Source organism: Theropithecus gelada, chromosome 1, assembly GCF_003255815.1.
Source record: "Theropithecus gelada isolate Dixy chromosome 1, Tgel_1.0, whole genome shotgun sequence".
Lineage (NCBI taxonomy): Eukaryota > Metazoa > Chordata > Mammalia > Primates > Cercopithecidae > Theropithecus > Theropithecus gelada.
Window position 1 is genome coordinate 14,982,837 of NC_037668.1, and position 23,999 is coordinate 15,006,835.

At 45.1% G+C, this 23,999-nt stretch overlaps 2 non-coding genes and 1 pseudogene across 2 annotated transcripts; all 3 read right to left on the reverse strand.

The window, feature by feature from the left end:
- Positions 1–20,900: 20,900 nt before the first annotated feature.
- On the reverse strand, positions 20,901–20,974 carry TRNAN-GUU. The gene has a single exon. It is a non-coding gene; the product is annotated as a tRNA-Asn (tRNA).
- A 1,571-nt stretch (positions 20,975–22,545) lies between these two features.
- Positions 22,546–22,689, reverse strand: LOC112614841 (annotated as a pseudogene).
- A 1,039-nt stretch (positions 22,690–23,728) lies between these two features.
- Positions 23,729–23,800, reverse strand: TRNAE-UUC. The gene has a single exon. It is a non-coding gene; the product is annotated as a tRNA-Glu (tRNA).
- Positions 23,801–23,999: the final 199 nt, after the last annotated feature.

Consider the following 23,999-nt stretch of genomic DNA (forward strand, 5'->3'; position numbering starts at 1 on the left):
TCTGTTCCTGTCCTCACCTCAGTCCCTCTGACCCCGAATGGCATCTGCAAGTTGGTATACTCAAAGTAGGCCAGAATGGAGAGAGTGAAGAGATTATGGCAGACTCTCTGCCACTACTGCAGCACATGTACAAATCCGTTTAACAGATCTCCTTCTTTAAAATGGGATATCTTATCTTTCCTGAAGAAAAGAAAAAATAAAAACATATATATATATATATATATATATAGAGAGAGAGAGAGAGAGGGGGAGATAGGGTCTCTTGTTCTATCATCTAGGCTAGAGTGCAGTGGCATGATCTCAGCTTACCACAACCTACAACCTGGATCAAATGACCCTCTCACCTCAGCCTCCTGAGTAGCTGAGACCACAGATGCATGCCACTACTCCCAACTATATTTTTGCCTTTGTGGTAGAGACAGGGTCTTGCCTTGTTGCCCAGGCTGGCCTCAAACTCCTGAGGTCAAGCAATTCGCCGACCCCTGCCTCCCAAAGTGCTGGGATTATAGACGTGAGCCACCGCGCCCAGCCTTCCTGAAATATTCTTGATAATTACAGTTCCTAAACAGTTTTCCCAAGCTGTTCTAGCCGTCCCAAGAATGTTGGCAGGCTTGTCCATATGTTTGGAGGTGCAATTATAATGGTTCCTGGGTTTCAAGCTCCAGTCTCCATCTCCCCTCAGGTGCTTGCTTTCTCATAAGGTTCCATCTGACTACTAGAATATCAGGGGACTTCCATAAAGAAAAGACTTTGGTCTTGGCAACCCTTTGGTGAATAGCCAGGATTCTCCATCTTTGTGCAGCACCAAGATATTTTTACGATCTCTGTTAGTTTAGTCTCAATGTTGTAATTCAATCTAAATAAACAACGAGGCTATCTGCTGGAGAAAAGGCTGAATCTAATAGCAATGCCACCAGCATGCCCTCTTCCCAGAATAACTCCACGCTAGCCATTGGAGCTTCTTTAGGTATGTAAGAGCCCTTTGGGTTGGTAGCCTCACTGCTGTGTATATAGATTAAAACCTTGACCTATATCTCCTCTCCCTTACTTGAATGTTTGACTTGACTTTGGGGCAAAAGTTTGGATTGTTAGGGGACTATATGCTTTATATACTCTTCTATGCAATAGAAAGAGACTCACTGAGATTTCACAGTAATATAAACCATATTAGGCTTGTCATTTTGCCAGGGATGGGTATAAGTATGTGGCTTTTATTACTCATACCGTCCTCTGACAAAGGCATCTTTATTACTCTTTCCAATTTCACAACAAGGTGCAGAAGAAGGTCTTTACCATCTGTTAAAGATGTTCAGGGCTGGGCACGGTGGTTCACACCTATAATCCCAGCACTTTGGGAGGCCTAGGTGGGTGGATCACTTAAGGTCAGGATTCAAGACCAGGCAGGCCAACATGCTGAAACCCCATCTCTACTAAAAATGCAAAAATTAGCCAAGCATTGTGGTGCATGCCTGTAGTCTTAACCACTTGGGAGGCTGTGGCATGAGAATCCTTTGAACCCGGGAGACGGAGATGCAGTGAGCTAAGATGGTGCCTCAGTACTCCAGGTTGGGCGACAGAAAGAGACTCTGTCAAACAACAACAACAACAACAAAAGACATTCAGGAGAGATATTTTGTAGAGAGGAAGATGTTCCCTAGTACCTATAAGTCATCTCAAGGAGGTGGTCACACCTTTCCTAGTGCTAGAAAAGCCCTACTCAGAGACCTCCAGTGTTTTCCCAACTCCTGTCAACCTGCTTTATACTTCCCACATCTCCATGTGGGAGGCATCCCTGTGGAGTTTGCTTAGCACTTGGCCATGCTTTGTTTGAAACCTTAAAAGCTATTAAAGAAAGTTGCCTTTTGTTCCCTGATGAGAAGATGAAGTTGGCAAAAGAATGGTGAAAGGCAGGGATCTTGATGAGAGGCCCCTGACTCCCCCTTCAGTGATCGGCATTCTTCATTTCCCATCTCATTCCATGTCGTGGTGGAATGGCTGCAAAAGATGAGATCCAGAGCCAGCGGCAGCACCTGAAGGAAACCCTTGTCATCAACAACTGCCTGCGAGAAAAGCTGGAACGTCATCTCAGCAGCTTTGATGAAAAAATGGTAGGAGAAGCCCAAGTCGGTCTGCTTCTGGCAATATGTATTGTTCTAAAGGCATGTGACTGGGGCAGAGTTTTATAGATTTCAAGCACTTTGACATACTTTACTTCACTTATTCATTACAAATGTCCCAGCTAGAGAGGTAGGGCAGCTACTATCATTCCTATTTATAGGTGAATATATAGGCTTAAAGATTTGCCTCCATCTTAGAGGTATCTACCTCTAAAATCATTCTTGTGATTCCCAGGCTGTCTGCTGTCTTCTCTCTGCTTCTGTACACCGCCTGCTGTCTCTCTGCTTCTTATGTGATTGGCATTCAGTAGAACCCAGGTTTCTGAGCACCTCATGTAGCAGAATGAGAGTCTCCTCTGCTGCCATCCTCATCAGCTTCCCTTATGTCTTGGTTACTCTTCATTCTACCACCCCAAGGTGGTTCTCTCCAACCCCCTCCTCTTTGATTGCTCTCACACAGAGGCCATCATTTCACAACATGATGCTGGGCCAGAAGAACAGTAACCAGGTCCCTTCCCATACCAAAGCAGCAACTATTTCAGGAAAGCCTCCTTCATATTTCAGCCATTGAACATGATAATACATGTGATGTGCTGGCATTTGTTCAGAATCATGTGAACATTAAGCTTCTGTCCCATCACACTAAAGTTCCAGCCCTGAGTCCCCACGGTTTTCTCCCTAGGCTAAGATAGGAAGAACATGGAATGTGCAGAAAGCATTCTCTTAAGCAAACGTGTATGACTTGCCTAAATTGTAATTATTTCCTGGAACAGGATGCACCTCCAACCTCTACAGGTAGATCATAGATTCCGTTGTCCAGCTGTATAATGAAAATAGAGTTCTCAGAGAAGAATACCGGAGACTCCCCCGGCTTGCCTGAATCAAATTTCCAGAGGTAAGTGGTGAAAGGCCACAATATGAAGTCACTCTCAGATGGGTCCCTTCTCTTGTCACACCCCACTGTAAAAACAAAAGAAGATGGGGAGGCCAGAGCTGCTCAAAGCCTTATAACCCACAACTCTCATAGTTATTCTCACCTTAGAGACGGCTGCTTTCTAGATGCACCCCCTCCAGGCCCCCAGACTGCCAGGCTCCAGGAATAAGTAGCTCTAAGAAATATAGTATTTCAGTGCACTCACACTCCACTATTGCAAATTGGAGAGGAAAAGGACAAGCTTAAAAGGTGAAAAGATTTCAGAGAACAACATTGTGAAACCCCATCTCTACCAAAAATACAAATATTAGCAGGGCATGGTGGCACGTGCCTGTAGTCCCAACTACTCGGGAGGCTGAGGCAGGAGAATCACATAAACCCAGGAGGTGGAGGTTGCAGTGAGCTAAGATTGCACCACTGCACTGTATGTAACCTGGGTGACAGAGCAAGACGAAAGAAAAAAAGAGAAAGAAGAAAGAAGAAAGAAAGAAAAGAAAGAAAGAAAGAAAGAAAGAAAGAAAGAAAGAAAGAAAGAGAGAGAGAGAGAGAGAGAGAAAGAAAGAAAGAAAGAAAGAAGGAGAGAGAGAGAGAGAAAGAAAAGAAAAGATTTAAGAGAACAATTATTTTAATTGAATACATTTTGTCAAGATTAAATCAACTTTCCCCTAGAGTACTGAAAGAATAAGCAATCATAATTCAGATTCTAAGTTACTTGTCTTTGAGAAAGTGTGAAAACCAAAAAGGTGCCATAAGCCAAAAAAGGAGCAAAAGTCTTAATTTTCAAAATGATGAAAATAAAGTACTAAAAAATTGAAATCGTCATAGTTCATCTTGGTCCTTGGCAAAATAAAAATGTATTGATTCAAATTATAATAGCCTAGTTACCTTATTGTGCCTAGCTCTTACCACTGAGGAGAAAAACCAAACGCAAACAAAAGTATGTTCAAATTGGCACAAATGTTTACAAACCTGCAAAATCTCTTCAGCCTATCCCTTAAACTCCAGACTTGGTATTTACTAAGCTCTGCTGTGTACAATACCCACCTTAGTATCCATTCTTGCACAAGTTCTGTTAGGTATAAGCCAAGACCACATGGGATTTTTTTTTTTTTTTCTCCCTCTCATGCCTGCGTTTGTTTTTGCTTCCAAAGACCCTTCTGAGTAAGGACTGTCCTCAGACTACTGGAGTCTCTTAGTCACAAGCTTGCCTGAGGCTCAGAGCTGGCAGTACCTGGGAGTTTATGTCAATCCCACAGCACCAGCAACCCCGCCTGCAAAGTATTTACCCATGATTGACAGGTGCAGGTGTATGAGGTGTATGAAGGCCCAGCTCCTTGACTTGAGCAGTGCCTTTGTGGTGAATTAGCTTTGAAAAAAGGGAATCCAGAGGCCAGCTTTGTAAAAATCCAGATAGATAAATGGAAAGAAATCTTTGCCTTGGCAGTCCGATTGAGAAAGATAGTGATTTACTTGAGACTGTGAAAAGAGAGACTGACATCTTCACTTTCTCATTGGGAAAGAAGCCTATGGTGAAAGAGAAACAAAGACAATAGTGGGAAATAGGGTGGGTCTACTCAGTAGCTTTAAACCATTCTGTCACATTATAAAGCCTGGTGAGGTTTTTAACTAACACAAGTGCCTGGACTGTACACACAGAGATTCTGACTTAAATGCTTCCAGATGGATGGAAGCCACTAGTAGTCTTAAAAAGCTCCCAAGTAATTTTTACATGTGGCTAGAGATGAAAATGACCATCTACCTACTAGAATCTCAAGTCACCAGCATAGAAGTGTCCCAAATGTGCAGCTACCTCATAGAAAAAGCTTAACACCACCCATTGATGGAATTTGCCTTCCTCTCTCCATGGTCTTGTTTGCATAGCATGGAAAAAAGAGAAGAGAAAAAGAGGTAGATGGATAGGTTGAACCTATAATTTACCTATGTAGAGCAGTTTCTCAAACTTTTCTGACCACAAGATGCAGTGAGAAATATCCAATTCTTTGTGATCATTTTTTTAAAAACCTTTTACTATGTGTAATCCACCCTACCTAGTATTTAAATAAAACCTGTAGTAGTAAGCAGTCCCCTATATTGACTTCACAACCCATAAGTAGTTAAGAATTGCAATTAGAAAATTTTTACTTTTGGCCAGGTGTGGTGGCTTGCGCCTGTAATCCCAGCACTTTGGGAGGATCACCTGAGGTCGGGAGTTTGAGAACAGCCTGACTAACATGGAGGAACTCCATCTCTGCTAAAAACGCAAAAAAAAAAAAAGAAAAAAAAGAAAAATTATCTGGGCGTGGTGGTGCATGCCTGTAATCACAGCTACTTGGGAGGCTGAGGCAGGAGAATTGCTTGAACACCAGGGGTGGAGGTTGTGGTGAGCTGAGATTGCACCATTGCACTCCAGCCTGGACAACAAGAGTGAAACTGTCTCAAAAAATAAAAAAAAAAATGAAATAAAGAGAAAAGAAAAAGAAAAGAAAGAAAGAAAAATGTTTCACTTTTGCTCAGCTTTTTTATCAAGCAAAATCACAAAAGAACATTAACTGTAAAAGAACATTTACTATAAACATCTTTCTGTGAATCCTTATTTCTGTCCCAGCCACCATGACCCAATAATCTCTAGAGCCTGTTAGTGTTCTCCAGATTGAAGCCTTCCCTCTAACTGCTCCTAAACTCTGTGATGTAGTGGAAAAGGTTTGAGGCCTCGATTCTCATCCCAGATTTTTCACCTAGAGATCATATGGTCTTAGCCTCTTGACACCATTGTCTCCTTATGGCCAAAGGTGGAACTGTACTTGGGTGATATCTGAGCACCCTGTTGGCTTTGACATTCTAGGGCTCTTCCCTTGGCACCACGCTCTTAATTAAAAGGAATAGGATGTGGACTTAGGAGGGTTATTTCTCTGCAAACTGTCCTCTCTTTCTTACAACAAGCTATTTCTGAATGTGCACATTTGAGGCTAAGCAAATCCCTTCCTGAAGGTGGGAAAGACCTTTATTTCTCTCCACTGGAGTATTATGGAGAGTCAGTTGATGCTGAGGAGGTGGTAGAGACCTAGCTAACTCATCTGCAGTGGCTTTGAGCAAGGCTTTTAGAATCATAAGGTGGCTGGGGTCCTGTATCCTACACCACAGGCCAGCTAGTTCATTTCAGGAGACTTTCTTTTCAATCTACTATTACTATCTTCTTCTAGGACAGAGATTATCTTCACTACCAGAGATTATCCACTTAGCTGCACTCAGTTTGCACCTGGCCTGTATCACCACTTAGCTCTCACTCCAGCCTCAGTTAGGTATCAGCAAGTCCTCACCAAAGGTTATTGTTTCGCTGTATGTGTGTGCGTGTGTGTGTGTGTTTGTTTCAGGTAACAACTAATGTTGGAACTATCAAAAGCTCTTCTCTACTTTTAACAAAGCTTAGTCACAAACAGTTCCCCAGTTGATGAGAAAAACTGAAACAACAGAACGATTGAAAGTCCAAATCTGAAAGCTCCATCTCTGAGAAGCAAATTTTACAGCCACTCCAGATTTGTACTCCAAATGGATAGTTTGATTGTAGAAATCACATCCCTTCAGCCTCCAAATGTGATAACTGCCCAAGAGACAGTGATGCCTAGATTGATAGATCATCCCCTTTTCCCCAACCTATATGTAACTGGAGTCAACAGCAGCTGGAGGAAAATGGCAAGGACTTGGAATCAGATTTAGAATAACATTGCTGTAGACTGTTTATCAGCTCTTCACCATATGTCCGTTTTCCTTGAAGGATGAGCATTTAGAAACCTCTGACAATAAAGTTTATTTTACACACATTCTCTTGCCTATGATTTCTTTGTACAAATCACAATTATAAAACTTTCTTGCTCCAGCTAAAAGCAGGAAACTCAATCATGAATGTGTTCATTACATGTATACCACAAAATGATAGCAACCATGCTGAATGCATCACTTGATTCCAAAATTAAATGTTAGCACTCAGTAGTGAAACTACATGTATCTCCAACTCTGGAAGCCGTAGGCAAGAGATTCCTGTTTCCTTGCAAGGAAACAGATCTATAAGCAGGGCAGCAGTGTCACACATGTACATTCCTGGGAAACCCAAGGAAACAATGACAGTGACGCAGGGCAGGCAAGCCCCAAAACTGGTTTGTAGCCTGGGAAATTTCTCCCAGACCGTTGTAGCCAAGGAAAGAATTCAAGGGTAAGTCGCTGGCGAGAGAAAGCAACTTTTATTGAACTGGTGCTGCTTCTTGCAGAGCAGGGCTAATCCATAGGCAGTGTGCCCAGAGTTGGTGCCTGTGGGCTGCTAGCTAGTTGTATTTAGACCCACTTTTAATTACATGCCAATTAAGAGGTAGGTTATTCAGAACTTTCTGGAAAAGGGGCAGGGAGTTTCCAGAACCATATAAAGTAACTTCCAGGTCATTGCCAAGGTGTGTTGCCATGACATTTGTAAACTGGCCATGTCCCAGTGGTAGTGTCTTTATGCTCATAAGCAGTGAGGGCAACTAGAGGTCACTTTCATCATCATCTCCTGGTTTCCAGCAGGCTTCTTCACTGTGCCCTGTTTTGACCAGATCCTGCTCTGTTCAATGGGATGGTGACTGGAAAATAAGTCCTACTGGTCTCCTACCTCATTTCCCCATCAGAGATTCTATACTCCTCCTTAATCTTAAGGGGCTTGCAGAAGGGTGGAGGTTCATCTTCTGTAACTGCTTCGTGCTGATGTTATGGGCGTAGACCCTGCCTAGCGGTGGAGAGGTAAACTCTCTGGATACCTGTTCTAAAAGGCCCAAAGGCAGGATGTCTTTATTTTCTGGGTCAGAAGAGGGGATGGGTTGAAAGCCTTGTGCCAGCATCATCTTTACATGGAATTATTGTAATCTAGAAGACACAAACTTTACAAGGTACAAGCAAGGACTGAAGATTAGTAATAATCTTGGTTTCTTCCAATGCCAAGAAGCCTTAGAGAGTCAGCAGCAGTAAAATTGGGCAATGAATCATAACTTTTAACTTTTCTCACTGTTCATAATATCCTGCATAATCCCAGTATAATATGAAAATGGTGTTATCCTCAAGCCCTTCACCATAATATCCAATAGACGGTAAGGGTACAGCATGAGATGATCTCAGCTGTACTTTAGCAGTTCCTCATAGTATCTGCATTCATCTTTCTTAACATGTTTAGGTTATAGATAATTTCCACCATCCCAGAAAAGCCTGTAGACGCCAGCACGGTAGCTCATGCTTGTAATCCCAGCACTTGGGAGGCTGAGGTGGAAAGATTGACTGAGCCCAGGAATTTGAGACCAGACTGGGCAACATGGCAAGATCCCTACCTCTATAAAAATTATTTTTTCATATTTAAAAAATTAAAAAAATTAAAAAAGGTCCGTAGAGTCCTTTTCCAGGCAATCCAACCCTTCTCCCATTAGTTAATCACTATTCTGATGTTTATCATCATAGATTATGTTGCTGTCTTCTTGAAATTCACATACATTCATTTTTTGTGTTATGCGTTTTTTTCATGTCTTTGAAGTGTATCCATATTATTATATGTACCTGGTTTATTTGGGTGTTACTGGTGAGTGTCATTCCAATATGTGAATACACCACATATTGGAATATGTTGGTGGACAATTTGGTTATTTCTAGTTTGGACTATTATGAAGAAGACTGCTGTACATGAATATTCTTGTACAAATCTATTTATCAACAAATACTCTGTGTTTTCTTAGACTTTGTATTTGTCTCTGTTTGGCATCTATTCATCACAGGACAATTACAATAACTATATTTTCTTATTTCCTTCCTTCCTTCCTTCCTTCCTTCCTTCCTTCCTTCCTTCCTTCCTCTCTCTCTCTTTCTTTCTTTCTTTCTCTTTCTTTTTTGAGAAGAGAGTCTCACTCTCTCGCCCAGGCTAGAGTGCAGTGGCACGATCTTGGCTCACTGCAATCTCTACCTCCCAGTTCAAGTGATTCTCCTGCCTCAGCTTCCCCAGTAGCTGGGACTACAGGCGCCTGCCACCACGCCTGGCTAATTTTTTGTATTTTTAGTAGAGACTGGGTTTCACTGAGTTAGCCAGGATGGTCTCGATCTCCTGACCTCGTGCTCCGCCCACTTTGGCCTCCCAAAGTGCTGGGATTACAGGTGTGAGCCACTGTGCCCAGCCCTTTATTTTTTTCTTAAAACAATTTATTGATGTATGCTTGGTATACTAAAAGCTGTACATATGTAATGAACACAACTTGCTGAGTTTGGAAGTAAGTATAGACCCATTAAATCATCACCACAATGTACACAATAAAACTATTCAGCTGGGTGCGGTTGCTCACACCTATAATCCCAGCACTTTGGGAGGCCCAGCCTGGTGGATCACTTGAGGTCAGGAGTTTGATACCAGCCTGCCCAACATGGTGAAATACCATCTTTACCAAAAATACAAAAATTGGTCAGCACCGTGGCACACACCTGTAATTTCAACTACTCGGGAGACTGAGACATGAGAAGCACTTGAACCTAGGATATAGAGGTTGCAGTGAGCTGAGATCGCACCACTGTACTCCAAGCTGGGCAACAAAGGGAGACTCCATCTCAAAAACAAAAAAAACTATTTGCCAACTCCAAAAGTTCTCTCCTGCCCTCTTTGATTATTATTATTATTTTTAAGTTTTATATTCTAATTGATACAAAATAATTATACATGTTTACGGGAGTACATATAATATTTTGATACATGCCTACAATGTGTAATGATCAAATCAGGATGTTTAGGATATCCATCATCTCAAACATTTTATCATTTCTTTGTGTTGGGAACATTTCACATTCTCTCTTCTTAGCTCCTTTGAAATGTACAATATACTGTTGTTAGCTGTAGTCATCCTACTGTGCTGTTTCTTTTCTGAGATTCCACCTAACCCCTTGATGTTCCAACTGCTGTGGTTGTCTAAATTTTGTCCTCTGTTCCTTTAACCTAGGAAGACAGTTTGGTTTTCTATTGTAATTTAGCTAACCCAAGTAAGGTGGAGCAAAGTTTGTTCTATAAACTAAAAATAAAACCCTAAGTCCCCCAAGTGACGAAATGGACCCCCGATGGCCAACGGGACCCTAGGCAAACCTTAAAAACTGAGTCCCAGGCCAAGAAGGAACAGGAGGCCAGAAAAGTCTTATTATATTCCCAGCCTTTTGCAGTTTAGACAAAACTGACTGATATTAATGTTATCACAGAGATCATAAGGCTGACAGAATGGACTCTTTATGGCAATAAGACACCAAATTATAAATAAGACACCATGCCGGGCAAGGGTTAACTCATGCACCCCCTACATGCAAAGAATAAACTATGTTCTAACTGCCACAAGGTTTTTCTCTAGCAGCTAAACAAGCACTGGCCTTGAGAATAGGGAGTGTTGAAGCACTTGCTGCTCACCCCTCACCAGATACTGAACCCCGCTGTTCCACAAGCCATAACTACAGCCTTGACTGACAAGAGACTGATTGCAGTAACTTTCTTCTGATGAGAAGACCAGTCACCATGGACTGGTTCTGTCAGTTTTACAGTATCTGTGCATTTGAGTGCCTTTGTGTCCTGAAAAGACCTTTGCGTATAAGGCCTAATTGTAATGCATTTAAATGCTAAGTATCCATAACAAGGTGAACAAGGTTGTATATTACATGAATGTTTGTTGAATAAGCATGCATCAGGATCCCCTTCATAAATATTCATGAATCCTCCTATAACTTGTTGAATATGTATGTTAGGCCAACCCATTCAACTTCAATTCCTGTCTTGCCCCTCCCTGCCTCCAAGTGCCTGCTTCTGGGCTTCCTGCGTTTCCCAGCTTGTCAGGAGGACCACCTTACATGCTGTAACCCTTTATAAGAAATAAATTCTCCTCTGTAACCTCACCAGTTTTGTGGTTTTTCGGTTAACAGCTCTCTGCCAAAAGTTTGCAAAATGGGAAACTCACTACATGCCGTTCTTCCACGTCTGCCTGCTTTTGTTCAGTCTTCCAGCACCTTCAAATATATATATATATGTTTCTAATTTATAGTCGTTATCTGTGGGAGAGTTACTCTGAAAGCAGCAAGCAGCCATTACCAGACGCAGAACTCATTCTGTCAGTAATGGCCGCCCAGCAAATAAGGCAGAAACCCCACCCAAGTGTGGATCAATGCATGGCTGTATAACCTTGAACAAGCTGCTTAGTCGACCTCTGAAGTCAATACTGATGTGTGAGAAATGGAGATATGAAAAGAACTGGAGTGCTAGGGTGCCCAAGGGAGAAAAGAGTAGGTAACAAGGTTTTCCGTCGGGAGCATGAGAAACCGGCAGAGGGTCGCCATTAACTCCCCTTCTTCACCAGAGTTTTCTGAAACCCAAGACTACAGAACCTCTCCTGCATCTGGGCCTCGGGGCACATCACAAGTTCCAGCAAAATGGGGGAAGATCGCCTGCTTTTTGGATACCTTACAAAACACATATTCCATGACCGGGAATCGAACCCGGGCCATGGCGCTGAACCGAATCCTAGCCACTAGGCCACCAGGGAAGTGCCAAGCAAGCGTTTTTCATTCCTGTTGTCTTCCGAAGGTTTCTCCAAAAGGTGAACCTGCCCGCAGTGCTCACGAAGGCTGCCAGATGCACAAGTCAAAACTGATCTAGAGGCTCTGAATTGCACTGTGCTCCCTGAGGAGTGCGGAGCCACTGGAACCGCAAGCAGCTTCAGACAGGAGCCAATGAGGCCATCAAAACCCTCAACAAAGGCATCTGTGAGTTCACTGTGGTGGCTGCAGACAGCACGTTGCTAGAGAGCATTCTGCACCTCCCACTGCTGTGTGAAGACACGAATGTGCTGGGCCTGCCTAGAATGTTTGTGCACTCCAGGCAGACCCTGGGGCGGGCCTGTGGGATCTCCAGTCCTGTCATCACTTGTTCTGTCACCATCAAAGAAGGCTGATTCAGTCCATTCAGCACTCCATTGAAAGGCTCCTAGTCTAAACCTGTGGCGTCTAAACCTGTGGCCTCTGCTGCACAATCTCTGCTGACTCCTCCCCCTGAGGTTATTTTCAGCTGCTTTCTATTGTTATAAAATATTATGGTACTAAGTCTGGTTTCTGGGCTTTTGTACAGTATTTGTTCTGTTTTACAGGGTTGTTTTCCCCCTTCTCCCTGCCCACCCTCACTCTGCCATCCTTCTCCTCTTATCCTCTCCATTGAAAAATGAAGAAATGTTCAGAACAGAAGAAGTACAGTGGTGGCACCATCAAAGGCAGGAAGGGCCAGGAGAACCTGATGGAAGCAGGGATACGGACCTGGTTCTAGCTTCCAGTCACTAACTTTCGACTGTGTGCAGGGTACAATGGAAGTAAACACCACCCACTATATACCCTGTGCCTGGCATACAGAATCATTCATATGTTAAAATGATCGAGGGGTTTCCTTTGCTTCTAGGGGATTATGGATCATATTGGGAGGAAGCATGTCTTCTGTGAGGTTGTTTCGTTTATGTCCAAGTGTCATTTACTAATGTCGCCCTGTTGTTTGCTTTTGTAAGATGATGTATGTTCTTCCTCCACCTGACAATTGTGCCCCTGATGGCGGCCGGGCAGCAGCATACCAAACAGATGTGATGCAGGATTTCAGAGGCGGGTGAGTGAGACATGGGTCAGTGGACTCAGGTCTTGAAAGAGTCCGGAGTGGCAAGGGCAAAGAACATGAACTGGTGTTGGAATGAAGGATTCTGGGAAGATTGTGGAGACCTGGCTGGTAGCGACAGCAGAAATGATGGAATCCGAGGAAACAACCTCTCTCTGATGAATCGAGATTTCTTCAGTGGACACTTAGTCCCAGCTCTGATAGCCCTTACCCCTGTTTCCTGCCACAGTGTGGGTCATGTGTATTCTTTATCACATGAGGAGAGTGCTGATTCATGTGTCATTTATTTTGTGAGCATCCTAATAAATGTATTCATATCCCAGTTTAATGAAAAAAACCAATCTAGAGATGCCCCATTTCGAGGTGACAGCATGGCTGTGGAGAGATGGCCACAGGAGCCATGGGAGTGGACCAGGTTGCTGGGAGAAGGCAAAAGGGGAGGCACCCAAGCTGGGAAGGGGCTAAGCGCTCAGCCCCTGGGACCACCAACAGCAGGCCTGAGAGACATGCAGGAAACCAGACAGCCTGGATGAAATTTCTTTTAAGCAAGGCCCGTGGTCCCTGACAGAACACCACAGGTTTCCCCTAAAACCTTTCGCATCTGCACTGTTTCCATCTTAGTTGGAACTCTTTTGTTCTCATCCTTGCAATACACAGAGAAAACAAATCGCAGGTTTTTGTTTGTTTTAAAATAAAGTCTTCCTCTGTCACCCAGGCTGGAGTGCAGTAGCGTGATCATGGCTCACTGCTACCTCAAACACCCGGGCTCAAGTGATTCTCCCACCTCAGCCTCTGGAGTGGCTAGGACCACAGGGGCACCACCACAGAGACAGGATATTGCCATTTTACCGAGAATGGTCTCAAACTCCTGAGCTCAAGGGATCAGCCTGCCTAGGCGTCCCAAAGTGCTGGGACTACAGGCATGAGCCACCTTGCCCAGCCAACCAGAGTTCTTTTTAATGCCAATATTTTACTCGGATTCCACATCTAGGCAGGAATTCGTGTTTTGAAGTAAAGATGTTGCTCTACACAATCCTCTCCTTTCCTGATCACTGAATTAGAGTAAATGACTGTCCTGAAGAAGGTACCCTTGGGAGAGTGGGTTGGCCTGTCTTTCCACCCTTTCTTGGCTCTGCCCTCACCTTCAAGCCTCTTTCTGGCCTCTGCTCAAGGTCCAGAGACATGCTAAGACCTCTCTGTGTGGCTCCTCTGGAAGAGTCAGGAACCCCACACTTCCTGTTCAGTCGGCAGAGAAGCTTCAAGACGCACACTTTTGGGTATGACAGGATCCCACAGGGCACAGATGTGCAGTGGCCCACGAAGTGAGTTTATGGGTCTCCAGATACCTGCAGCCCTTTCTGCTCCTGTAGGGAAAAGGGCAATTGCCTTATTTTTCTGTCCAGGAAGGACCCCAAAATGTTCTGAGTCAGAAAGACGGTGAATCCTCTCCTGTGGGTGAGTGGAGAGGGAGAGAGAGAGATTTCAGAGGGAAGAAAGCAGAAAAAGATGCCACAAAATTGCCTAATCAAAAGTTCCCATGATGCCTGCCTCATCTGGAACTGGGCTCCCAGTCTCTAGTGAGGGAGACACAGTCCAGTCCAGTCCCAGTCTCCAGTCTGAACCAAAGCAGAACAAAGCTGGACACTGCAGCCTGGCTTCCAGCGAACATTCAGTCACTTTCCCCAGCGTGGGAGCATTCGAACTTTGGATGTGAAGGAAACATGGTAACCACTGCAGTAAGAAAAGCAACTGCTGGAGAAAATGGCACTTTCTTCCCCAAATTTGTTTCTACACTTATGTCTAAAGAACACCTTAGGAACAACATTAACATCTTTCAGCAAAAGGAAATTCTGCCTGTTGACCTTTTGCTGTGAGACAAACTTGAAAACTTCACAGACACTGCGTTTCTCTGAAAACTGCCCTTACCTCTTTGTTACAATTCACTTCAAGACCTGTTGAGCAGGAACATCAAAAAGGCAAATAAGAAGTTTCAAGGATTATGAAAGAATGCACTAAAACTGCCCTTAAAAAAAAAATCTCAAGATGGAGGTGGAGATCCTGTGATGATGAAATCTGAATAGGCTGCTCCTGTGTCCTTCAGCGGTGATGGCTCTGAAACCCTTGTGTTCTATAAAACTTGTGGCCTGCTCTTCCAACCAATTCAATGCAGGCCAAGAAGCACAGTTTGTTCTGTATTTTCAAACAGTCAAATGCCTTGAGACACAGGCTTTGCTACAGTACCTGCTAAAACTTCAATGTGCGAATAAATACAGCCTAAACTGAGTCGAATAGACTAAGCGAGAGTGGCAGTGAAGGATCCGCTTTGGAAGACTTCGAAGTGCTGAGGCCAAAGGGCTGGCAAGGAAAAGCTTGTGGGTAAGGGCCCTCGGCCTGAGGGAAGGGCAGGCAGGGAGGGTCCTATGGTTCCTGGGAGGACCTGAAGCATGCTCTCCTGTCAAGAGCCAAGAGCCCTGATGGCCAGCACCAGGGAAAAGGGCCCTGAGGCGCAGTCAGCAGCCCTGCAGGGGCAGCTCCACACTCCTGTGTGGCACGGAGCATTCAGGGCTCCAACGCTCAAAACCCACCAGCTCCTGAAGCTTCTGGGAGCCAGAAAGAGTCAGCCGGGAAATTTCCCAAACACAGTTCCTGGAAACCCTGCATGAGATGCGGCATGCTGAAGCCAGATTGGGGGTCCCTAGGGTCTTGGCTTCGGGGCTAGGCACGGAACTATAAATGAGGGTTCGGCCTGTCTGCCTGAGGGATTGTGATTCCTGGCATCTTTTTCACTCAAATTTTGAAAAGCAGTCGAATTTCTTATATTGGAAACTCTAATAGTTAAAAACAGCAAATGGTAACATTTTCAGGAATGTGTCTTGTGCCAGGAGCTGGGAGGGGTTTGTGTAGTGGAGTGATGACATGTTCGCTTCACGTGTGAAAGATTCCCGGTTTGAAATCGGGCGACAACACCCTTGCTTTCCTGAATGTTGGAAATACGTAGGTGATTCTAAAGAAACATGAAAGGAATGCCATTGCTAATCAACAAACCTGCTCACAGCGAACCTCATTCCTTGTCCTGCGAGTCAGAGTGGTGAGGAGGGAAGGGCACATTTGCCACCGGGCAGTCATTTCAGCAAGGGAGGTTGAGGGTGACACAACAATGTGAAGTTTTAGATAGGAAATCTCACAAAGTTCTCTTCATTCTCTTCCAGTGCCGGAATTTCTCCATGGACTGACAATGTGATTACATCTCTGAAAACTCAGGAGTTATTTCCTGGGGGTCCTGCTTGGCTGCCCTCCGTCTCAGAGCACAGATATGGAACAAGTTGATTTGCCTGAGAAAACCAACCTGAAGCTGCATCTGGATCTCAAGCCAAGGATATGGAGTCAATATTCCATATTCACACCAAATAAGAACAGATAGATAGATAGATAGATAGATAGATAGATAGATAGATAGATATGTTTTTTCTTTTGTTCTTGTTGTTTTTTGTTGTTCTCGTTGTTGTTGTTTGAGATGGAATCTCGCTGTTGCCCAGGCTGAAGTGCAGTGGTGCCATGTCGGCTCACTGCAACCTCCATCTCCCAGGTTGAAGTGATTCTCCTGCCTCAGCCTCCCGAGCAGCTGGGATTACAGGTGTGCACAACACGCTCGGCTAACTTTTGTATTTTTAGGAGAGACGGGAGTTTCCCCATGTTGATCAGGCTGGTCTCAAACTCCGTACCTCAGGTGATCCACCCACTTCAGCCTCACAGAGCACTGGGATTACAAGCGTAATGGTAATACATTGTCTCGTCATCAACGTGTCTGCCTTGAGGGCAGGGTTGTGATACTGGAGGAATTAGTGCTTGGCCTGAAGGGCAGCAACAACCCCTCCAGCCCACACCATTCACCTTCCAGAGTGGGAGGTAAGTTCTGGTGTGTTTCTATGGGTTTATAACCTTTAGAATTGTAACCTTTTCACATTCGTCTATACTCCTGTTGGATCCATGAAGTCCAGACAAAAAATCATAAAGTCACGGTTGCTCCATGACATATGTGCTGGGTCTTGGGCAGAAACTGAACCTCCAAGAAGATGTGTATATCTGGAGCGGGCTGGCAGAAAGCTGTGAGGAGAGCCCTTGGACCTTTGACCTGGGTAAAGGGCAGATCCCTGAGGATTCAGACGCCGTGGCCTGCAGTTACACCAGTGCTGGCCACTCAGTGGTTCCAAGCAGCAGTCTGGCACCCAAGTGCCTAAGTGCTCCCTCCAGAGAATAGAAGGCAAAGCAAGCCCTGGATGCAGTGATCCCAGACCTGTCAAGGAGAATAGAAGGCAAAAGCAGGAGACAAGGTTGGGAAAGGGTGGGAAAGTGGGTGAGAGCCTTCCGGGACCTGTACTGTGCCTTGCAAAAGTAATATTTTTAGGCCAGGCTCTGCAGCTCACGCCTGTAATCCCAGCATTGTGGGAGATGGAGGTGGGTGGATCATCTGAGGTCAAGAGTTTGACACCAGCCCGGCCAACATGGTGAAAGCCCGTCTCTATTAAAAATACAAAAATTAGCTGGGCGTGGTGGCGGGTGCCTGTAATCCCAGCTACTGGGGAGGCTGAGGCAGGAGAATCACTTGAGCCTGGGAGGCGGGGGTTGCAGTGAGCCGGGGTTGCAGTTAGCCAAGGTTGCAGTGAGCAGAGATCACACCACTGCACTCCAGCCTGAGCGACAGAGTGAGACTCCTCTACAAATAAATAAATAAACAAACAAACAAATAAATAAACCCCAATGGGATTTTTCTTTCCCACATTTCCTTGACTGACAGGCTCACAGTGGCCCTGCTCCTGGATGCTGAATCTCTATGTAGACCAGACTCACCAAGTGAGTAATAAACATTCCAACAGATGCAACAAATGAGGTTATGTTGACAGTGAGAAAACAAAACAAAACAAAACAAACTACATGCTTTCGCCAGAAACTGAACCTAGGGAAGAGGAAGAAATTCCACCTGAATCACTAATGCTGCTAGTTTAAAAAATTCTGCTTAGCTTATGATACATTCAGTACTTCTAGATCTGATTTTGTCCACCATTCACATTAGCCCTAGGGTTCATTTTCCAGACTCCTTTACAGACATGCAAATCAACTGGTTCAAACTGAATGTATTGGCCCAAATGTTTTCAGTTACACTGAACCCCCAGTTCCATGTGGGATGGAAGGGAAAGCCAGCCTGGTGCAGAATTGTTTCCAGGCTAGGCACAAAGAAAAGGATTGGTGGCAGACTCCCTGAATTGAGGAAGTGAAGCTAAGTGTCTGGGGAGAGCAAGACAGAGTTCATAGGACAAAGATCCAGTGAGAAGATAACTAAGCAGAGAGAGAATCTGGGCATATGAACAGGTTCTGCCACCAGTATTCAGCAGAGCACTAGTCAGTGCATGATTGTGAAAAGAGTAGCTGACTAGTACCAGGGAAAGAAACATCCAAGAAAATCATGGAACGGCGTCTGGTACTCACACAGTGCAGAAAACAGTATCTGTTCGCACCAGTCAGACTGGAATGATTCATAATTCATAATGCTTTTGTAACGGGATATAATCAGCCCTGGACTGAGCACTACTCCTGAACCACGTAAAAGTTCATAAAAGCAAGATCCAAAAGGATCCAACTGTTTACAGGTCACTTAAGTGCACCCCAGAAAAAATTCAAGACGATTTATAGGAATTATAAAATATAACTTCCTGCTGGCAAGGGAAAAAAAGGAATTTAAAAATAGCTAGCATGCAAAAAGGTAAACTTCACAATGTCCTGCGTCCAATTAAAGAATACCAAATAGGCAAAGAGCCAGGAAATGATGACCCATAAAGAGGAGAAATAATCAGTTAATCAAAATTGAACCAGACCTAACATGATGTTAGAATTAACAGAGAGGACAGCCAGGCGCAGTGGCTCATGCCTGTAATTCCAGCACTCTAGGAGGCTGAGGTAGGTGGATCACCTGAGGTGAGGAGTTCGAGACTAGCCTGGTCAACATGGTGAAAGCCCTTCTCCAGTAAAAATACAAAAATTAGCTAGGCATGGCGGTGCATGCCTATAATCCTAGCTACTCGGGAGGCTGAGGCAGGAGAATTGCTTGAACCCAGGAGGCAGATGTTGCGGTGAGCTGAGATCGTGCCATTACACTCCAGCCTAGGCAACAAGAGACTCCATCTCAAAAAAAAAAAAAAAAAAAAAAGAACACAGAGGACTTTAAAACAGTTATTATGATAATTATGACAATATTCTATGGGTCCAAAGAATTAAGCAGAGGCATCGAACATATAAAAATGGTCAGAATCTAACTTTGGAGATTAAAAACTACAACATTTGAGATAATAAATTAACTGGAAGCAATTAACAGCAGATTAGACACTGCAGAAAAAAAGATTAAGAAACACAAAGCCTCCAGGTGCGGTGGCTCATGCCTGTAATCCCAGCACTTTGGGAGGCTGAGGTAGGTGGATCACAAGTTCAGGGGATCGAAACCAACCTGGCTAACACAGTGAAACCCCGTCTCTACAAAAAAATAGAAAAAATTAGCCAGGCCTCATGGCGGGCACCTGTAGTCCCAGCTACTCAGGAGGCTGAGACAGGAGAATGGCGTGGACCCGGGAGGTGGAGCTTGCAGTGAGCCAAGATCATGCCACTGCACTCCAGCCTGGGTGACAGAGTGAGACTCTGTCTCAAAAAAATAAAAAAAGAAAAAAAAAAGAAACACAAATTCTCGAATGATTGAAATATCTAAAATACAACTCATAGTAACAATTTTTTGTTTTTTTAATGAACAGAGCATCAGTGAATGATAGTGCAAGTTTAAGACACCTAATAGACAAGTAATTGTAGTTCCCAAAAAGACTGGGGAAGAAGAAAAATGTATTTAAGAAACAATGACATTTTTCAATCATAGTGAAAATTGTTAACCTACTTATCCAAGGAGGTGAATATACCCCAAGCACAAGAAACCTGAAGAAAACCATATTTAGTAGGCACTTCATAAATGAATTGCTCAAATTTATTGAAAAAAATCTCAAAATCAGAAGAAAAAGTCATAGTACTTACAAAAACCAGAAAGATTATATCATTGAAAGTCATTCAAGTGAGAAGGCAGTGGAGCAACATCTTAAAAGCACTGAGGGGAAAATGTCAATGTCAAATTCTACGAAAGCTGAAAATTCACTACCACCAGCCTACACCACACACACACAAAAAAAAATTAAAAGAGTCCTCCAGGTAGAACGAAACTGACACCGGATGAAAATCTGGATGTACAAAAAAAAAGAAAGAAAGAAAAGAAAAACCACTAGAAATGACATCTACATAGGCAAATATATAATTTTAACATCTGACTCTTTAGCCAGGCATGGTGGCTCATGCCTGTAATCCCAGCACTTTGGGAGGCCGAGGCAGGCGGATCACTTGAGGTCAGGAGTTTGAGACCAGCTTAGCCAATATGGTGAACCCCCCTCTCTACTAAAATTACAAAAATTAGTCGGGTGTGGTGGCTCATGCCTGTAATCTCTGCTACTCAGGAGTCTGAGTCAGGAGAATCACTTGAACCCGGGAAGCAGAGGTTGCAGCGAGCCAAGATTGTGCCACTGCACTCCAGCCTGTCCAATAGAGCGAGACTAGTCTTAAAAACATAAAAAAAAAAAAAAAAAAAACCAAAAACACATCTGACTCTTTAAATAAAAGTAATAAAGATGGATTGTAAGGTTTATAACACGTGTAAAGTAAAATGCATGATAATAGCATAAAGGCAGAGAGGAGTAATGTGAAGAGGTACGACACCACTTGAAGGCAGACTGTGATGGGTTAATTTTTGTGGAAAGCAAGGCAGAATTTTTGAAGTTTCTTTCTTCGTATACTTTCAGGTTCCCATACATACAACCTAGTTTGTTCTGGAGGGATCTTATTTTCTAGGAGGCTCGAGAGGGACCTTCTGCTTTGTGTCCTTATGGGATGCACAAGACACAAGGGAACAGTCTCTCACTTTTAAATACAGTCATAGGCCTGAGGAGAAACAACTGCAATTTTTTTGTTTAAAATGAGATGGATTTCTCACTGGTCTTGAACTTCTGAGCTCAGGCGAGGCTTCCGCTATGTCGGCCTCTCAAACTGTTGGGATTAATCAGCGTGAGCCACCGCACCTGACCGCAACTACCAACGTTTAAAAGCACGTCCCTGGGTGGGCTCGAACCACCAACTTTCCGGTTAACAGCCGAACGCGCTAACCGATTGCGCCACAGAGACAACCTCGATTGGTCGTTTTTATCTCAACATAGATTAAGCAATCACTAACCTCTAGGGGTTGCCATTCGCTTTCTGCAGCACAAGTGTGCAGACTACAAAGTTTCGGAAAACTGGAGAGGCTGAGTCGACTAATCGTGTTGTTGCACGTTAGAAACGCGTGCATTGCGTGACTCTGAAACCAGAAGAGCGGCCGAATGGCCTTCACCCTGCGTTGACCCTCGCCTGCTTCAGAAGCCAGTGCATCTGGAAATGCCTGGATCTGCGACCCCACCCTGAGCCTAGTAAGGCCCAAGGGAAGCTGAACGCCCCGACGGCTCTCCTGGTAGCTCTTTCTGTTTTTTTGCGCCGCCTTCAAGCAATCATCTGCTCCGCTTGCTCTCCTCTCACTCAACTCGGCTTCAGTAGATGGAGTCGGTGGGGCGGGAGCGGGAAAGAGGCAGGGGAGTCAAAAGGGAAAAGGTGAACAGAGGAGACCAGGACGAGACAAAGGGACAGCCCAGGATGCCCGTGCAGAGGGCACCGACTGGATGCAGAGAAGATGGGAGATGTATCAGAATGGAGAGGAGAATACGAGAGAGAAAATCACAAGAACCTGTAGCTGCCCAGTAATAAAGAAGTAAAAATCGCATAAATGTTTTTACATGAAAAAAAAAAAAAATTGGGGGGGACCAGGCGCCGTGGCTCACGCCTGTAATCCCAACACTTTGGGAGGAGGAGGTGGGTGGATCACTCACTTGAAGTAAGGAGTTCGAGACCAGCCAACATGGTGAAAGCCCGTCTCTACTAAAAATACAAAAATTAGCCGGGTGTGGTGGCGCAGGTTTGTAGTCCCAGCTACTCGGGAGGCTGAGGCAGGAGAATCGCTTGAACCTGAGAGGCGGAGGTAGCAGTGAGCCGAGATCGCGCCAGTGCCCTCCAGCCTGGGCGACGAAGCAAAATTCTGTCTCTCAAGCAAATGCATAAATAAATAAGAGGGGTGGGGAAGCAAAACGATGGGCAGTTGGGATTCTATAGTGGTTAGTACCCTGCCTTGTGCCTGCAACAACGTCTGTTCTAATCCGAATCCTGGTGCAGTCAGGCTTTATCTTGGGCCCACTGGGGCGAACCCGTGTGTCTTTTGGTTTGCTTTTCATTCCTGCACCAGTGGCGGCCTTTATCTGCAGCCAGAAAGCCAGAAAGTAGGGTTTACCACTGGCCCCACAGCGCCATACTGTCTGGGGAAAAGAAGGAAACCCAACAGCACACAAACAAAGGCCCAAAGAGAAACCGTCGAAGTGCTCTATGCCTCACCGTTTAGCAGAAAATATCAAGCAACTCTCAACCTAGCTGGTCTGTAGCTTCCACGAATGAAATAAGGTATTTATTGGAGTCTTTCTGGTTGAGATATTTCAAATATTTGGTGGAGCTTTTAATGAGAGAGAGAGACTCTCTCGAGCGTGGAAGAAAAAAATGAGGGAATGTGAGGATGAGGCGACTTTAGGACAGAAAAAAAAAGAGAGACGAGGAAGCCACGTAAACGTTTTTGGGTAGGCGTGAGGCGATGTCAGTCTTGAACCCCGTTATGTTAGGTAAAGAGGGCAACCCTCTTCTAGCACAAACACCGTTTCCCACATTGAGGAAATCACAGGGATCAGCAACTCTAGAGTGCGATGAAGAACCTTCACTCTGGGAGAACCCCCTTCGTCACCACGGTCTCTACTCTGCCAGGTAAGTGGGAATGAGCGCATGCCCTGCAGGGACAGCACAGCCTCCTCGCCCTGGCCGGACGCTCAGGGTCACCATCCTCCCCACTGCCTCCCCTCGCCATTCTTCCAAACCACTCTCCGCCAAAGATTCCACCGACAGTCACCCCACACCACAACCCAGGCCGCCTTTCAGCAGCGGCTCCCGCCCCGCAGCCACCGCGCCCTGTCACCCCCAAGGTTCTGCCTGCCGCCTCTGCCCAGTTTATGCACTTCACTTCCCTGGCTCCCGCTCTCCCCTGAGCTTACACTGGACGCGGGGTTTTTCCAAACCCCTCTTGGGAGTACTGAATGGAAAAGGGGGAGCGTGCGCAAGTGCTTGGTAGAGTGTAGACACTGTGGGATTTGACTATGGTACCATCGCTTCCACGTCCTAGTGCTGATTTTTACACCTGCCTTCCGCTTAGGGCACCCGCAACAGTTTTCCATTTGTGCCTACTCCACCTGCTGTCTTTGTTGGCTCAGGGAACATCGCCTCCCTCTGCCGCTCAATCAGCAAACGGCACCGCCCTCCAGGACCTCACCTGCCGCTCACCCAACTCCCAACTTCGCGGGCATCGCCTCCAGTCACCTCTTCTGACGGCCTAACGAGCACGTTAGCTGCGAAGGGAGGTGAGGAGGCTCAGCTGACTGGCCCGTGCCCATGTCCAGGGTACGCACAAACAACACGACTTGGTTTGGCCTCTCTCTTAGTTATTCACAGCTCAGCCCCATAGGTGCCTCCGGGGCGGCGACGGCAAAGAGGATGGCCTTATTGGGTACAACTTCACGGCGGCTGGCACCTCTGCACGGCTGTGTACACCTGATCAAGACGCTCAGGCGCTCTCTAAAACCTCTTCAGCGGATGACAGACACGGAGATAAACGTTGAGAGCTGGTCCACCAGGACTCGCCCTCCTTCGCTGGGGTTTGCCCCTGGCTGCGGAGACTGTTCTGCACCTGGCCCTTGGGGCAGGCTGGCTGACAGCGTAGTAAAGAAAGATTCCTGTGGGAGTGCGCCCAATGCAAAACAATTCCCTGACCGGGAATCGAACCCGGGCCGCGGCGGTGAAAGCGCCGAATCCTAGCCACTAGACCACCAGGGAGATACCAAAACATACTTTCTCTCCCTTCCTCGGTCTGAGGAGAGAATTTCCCTGTGCTCTGGGAGGACTTGGGCCTTGTGAGGGTCGTTCTTTGCTCCTGGAGTCGTCTCACAAGACCTTTCTACAAAAGGTGTGTACATTCACTCATGTGAACTTTAAGAACAGGCAATTGTAACCTATGGGAATAGATATCAGAATA